The following is a 4,421-nucleotide window of genomic DNA, read 5'->3' as shown; positions in this document are numbered from 1 at the left end:
TGTCCAGATATCTATAAATTTGGATTCTTAATTTCTCAAAATATACTGAACTGATTTACACCAAAACACAAAAGCTCACTTCGAGTACTGATCTAGCATTCTGCCAAATTTGGTGTAATTCCTTTCAGCCATATTGGCTGTAGGAGTGTTCAATACTTCTTATGTGAATTGCAAGTGAAATTTCAGTTTAGGACTTCTACTCTCTCAGCTTCCGTTTGATGAGCTGAAGTGGATTAATGTTTGTGGCATGTTTTGTGAAGATTTGCCCCAAAATGCCAGTTACTAGCAACCCAGAAAATCAACTTCTATACCACACAGTGGCAATCACCATTATGTAATATATCATGTATGTAATGTTAACAGTATGCAGTGGGAGAAAACCCATATTTCTCAGGCAACCATGAAAAATGGGAAATGTTTCACAGTTGTCTGTAAAATTCAGATTTCTTTATCATAACAAATGCCCCGAAACCACCCTGCATAGCTTTAACACAGTCATTGCTACTAGGATTATCCAGCACTGAAAGCTACATTCTGCAGCAAATTTATTTACATTCTGAGAAAAAAAATGCAATGATGCAGCACATTCTTTGTCAGTATTCTTTTATCCCTTTGAGACAGAAACAACATTTGTGAAATTTCACACTCAAGAGATAGTGCAACTATTAGATGAGTGGTTTCCTTGTATAAAGTAAGGTTTTGCATGCAATCTGTGGGCCAGTAAAAATGTTTTTCTGTGCTTTGATGCTCAAAACTGACCTTTGAACTGTTGTAATAAACATATGAATATCACTATAGTTGCTCTTAATAAGGTCGTATTTGGCCACATTTATTCCTACTGCTGCAGCCTTTAGGTTTGAAAATATCTGCTCATCTGGTCAGTTTTCTCCTCCTAGACTGCTCCACCGTGTCTGTGGAAGGCATCACTGGAATGGGGAGGTTCAGCTGTTTTCAGTGATCCTTTTTCAAACCAATCCATGAAGATGGATCAGGAGTGCACCATGATCCATGAGCAGGGTTTCACTAGATCACATGTTAGACCTTGCATCCTTGGTGTGGTTCCCTTATTTTTTTGCCTTCAGACCTCATGTTTTTGCTGACTTTGTTTTTGCTGGCCTTATGATTCTGCATACTTTAGCACCGGCTAGTAGTGGAAAAGTGCTTGTGCTTTTTGCCTAACATTGAAACATTGGCTTATTTTTTTTTTTAAGTTTCAAAAGTTTTATTAAGAATATATAAGGCGATACATACAAAATATATAAATAAACTGTTTAGCTTTCAAAACATTGTTTTCGTTCTTTTACCACAATTATTTCCATTGTGGGCATATATGTATGTGCTGTCAGGTAAGTAGAAATTCCCAGTTGCATAGTTGAGTTTTGTACCCTTATTTTGAAGAAGAAAGGGAGACAGGTGAGGGGGGGTAAAGGGGAGGAGGAGCGAGGACAGGATTGTGTGGGGGGGGTTGATCTTGATATAGGGGGGAGATGAAATTGCCATATGTATCCTGAAACTAGCTTGTTCAGGCCAAAGAGTGTATCGTTCTGTACTTCTCCGTCTATAGCCAGTTACTATCTAGGGGTAGATAGTGTGTATGTTAGATATGGTGTGGTGAGGACGGTTAGAGCGTGTCTACGTCTTATATGGGTTGATTTCTCCGTCCTTGTTTGTGTTGGGGAGCGACTTGTGTTATTAAGTTGGGTAGTTCAGGGTCTCGAGCATATGTCAAGATTAGAGCCCCGTGGGTTGATAGAGAGAAACAAGAGAGAAAGGGGAGAGAAGAGCGTAGCTAGGGAGAGAGAGAGAGGGGTCAGTAAGAGATTAAATATGTTTCCGGGGTCTAGGATTCTCAGAGGGTGATGGATAATTGATATTCCCTGATCATTGGTCATCCGCCAGCTGCTTCATTGTCTCGTCAGGAATGGGCGCCAGACATCCGCAAATAGTTCTGCCTGGTCCTATAGGTTATAAATCACTCGTTCATGGGTGGCCGTTTGATACATGGCCGTCATCCATTCTATCGGTGTGGGGGCAGTGCTAGATCTCCAGTGTCGGAGCATGCATATTTTGGCCGTGGCAAGTGCTGTGTGGATTAATCGTTTGTGCCCGCGATAGGGAGGGATACGGGCAAATGTCATGTAGAATGATAAATCCCGGTGGGGTCGGTTTTGGTATCTGTATGAAGTCCGATAGGGCGAGGCGTACCGCGTCCCATAGGGACTGTACCGTTGGGCAATGACATAGAATATGGAGTTGGTCACAATAGGGCTCTGTGCATCTCCAACAGTTCGCGTGCGGTAACAACCCTGCCCTGAAGAGTTTAACGGGGGTCCAGTACCACCCCTGAAGGATTTTAAATAGGCAAAATTTCAGGAGTGCTTCACGTACACCCCTGTCGAGAGCTTCTAGTATGTCTGGCCATTCTTCGTCCGTATAGGTTATCTTTAGTGTGTCCTGCCATTTTAAGCGTAGTCGTTCAAGAAGAGGCTGCGAGTAAAGGTGGTTAGTTATTTCGGCATAGAGGCCAGCCATAACGCCTTTTTGTCGGCCCCATTTCTGAAGATAGGTAACGATGGGTGAGGTTTTGAGCATCCACGGGGGGGTTCCTAATGTTCTCCGCATACAGTGTTTGAGCTGTAGATATCGCCACTCCTGGTTACTTTGGATACCGAACTCTTCCTGGAGGGAGGCGAATGTGCGGAAGCTATCTCCATCTATTATGTGAGATATATTGTGGATACCTGCCTCAGACCATTGGGGCCGTCTAAGAATATTCCCTCCTATTTTAATGCTTTTGTTCCCTGCTATGGGAGCCTGAGTATGCAGGGAGGGGTATACTCCTAGTAGTCGATGGGCTGTGCGCCACGCTGTGTTTGTAGCCTTGAGGATGGGGTTAGCTAAGGGAACATGGTCGGCGTATGTTCCTCCCATCTCCGTATACTGTCCATATAGGAGTTTCTCTGTGGTCACCCATTGCGGTGGATCGGCTATATCAGGAAGAGTGTATATTAGCTGTGAGAGTTGTAGGGCTAGAGAGTATTGTTCTACTGAGGGTAGTCCTAATCCTCCGTAGTGCTGTCATGCCAGTATTGTTGCAGGTTTCAGTCTTGGGCGTGAGGAGCCCCAGACGAAGGCCCTTATGGATGCGTCTATTAGTCAGAGTGAGGAAAGAGGTATTTGTAGGGGGAGCATGCCTAGCACATATGTGAAACGTGGTAAGGTGACCGTACTGACCGCCTGCGTCCTGCCCCACATGGACAGGCCTAGCAGAGACCATTTGGCAAAGTCTTGTTTCATTTTAGATATAAGGGGGTCTATGTTGCCCCTGACCATATGTTCTAGACCTCGGTTAATGAATGTTCCTAAATATTTAAGGCGGGTCGGGGTCCATTTGAACTGGAGGCCGTGTATCGATGCCCTCGTCGTTATGCGGGATAATGGTAGTGCCTCGCTTTTATCCCAGTTTACCCAATATCCGGATAAGGATGCAAGGTCTTCTATAGTGGAGAGTAGTGCTGGGAGCGAGGTTTCTAGATCGGACATTGTTAGCAGAATGTCGTCTGCGTAGAGATAGATTTCGGATATGCCCCCGGTGATGTGGGCCCCTTTTATTTGGTGGGAATTTCGTATGGTGGCAGCTAAGGGTTCCATGGCCAATAGAAATAGAATTGGCGACAAGGGGCATCCCTGGCGTGTGCCCCTTCCAATAGGGAATGGGTGTGACATGATGCCCCCACAGTTAACCTGTGCTGTGGGGTGGTCATATAGTAAACATACTTTAGAGATAAATTGTTCCCCCAGGCCAAAATACTTCATGGTTGTGAATAGGTAGGACCACTCGATGCGGTCGAATGCTTTCTCCGCGTCTAGGGATAGGGCTAGGGCTTCGTCAGGTAATTGTATGGATTCTAACAGTGTATGGCAAAGAGTTTGCATATGATTTCTGGAGGTACGGCCCGGTACAAATCCTACTTGGGTATTGTGAATCAATGATGGTATCACCTTGCAGAGCCGTGCTGCTAGAACACTGGCTAGGAGTGTGACATCCCCATTCAAAAGGGAGATAGGACGGTAACTGCCACAGAGAAGGGGGTCTCTCCCTGGTTTAGGCAGGACGACAATCGTGGCTTTATTGGAAAGGGCGTCCAGGGAGCCTTCCTGACATGCTTCCGTCAGTGCTTCATGTACTGCGGTTATTGCCTCCTCCCCGGCCCATTTATAAAATTCCGCAGGGAATCCGTCATTTCCCTGGAGATTTATGGTAGGGGAGGCTTGTTATAACTTGGGTTATCTCTTCTTTGCTTATATTTTATATTACCGTCCAAGAGGGCCCTGCCTGCCTCAGACAGACGAGGTAGATTGGCCGCAGTAAGGAATGTCTCCATTTGTGTTTGATCTGTCATTGTTTCAGGAGTGTACAA

Source organism: Pleurodeles waltl, chromosome 6 (assembly GCF_031143425.1).
Source record: "Pleurodeles waltl isolate 20211129_DDA chromosome 6, aPleWal1.hap1.20221129, whole genome shotgun sequence".
NCBI classification, from domain to species: Eukaryota; Metazoa; Chordata; class Amphibia; order Caudata; family Salamandridae; genus Pleurodeles; species Pleurodeles waltl.
Note: the sequence above shows the minus strand (reverse complement) of the source record.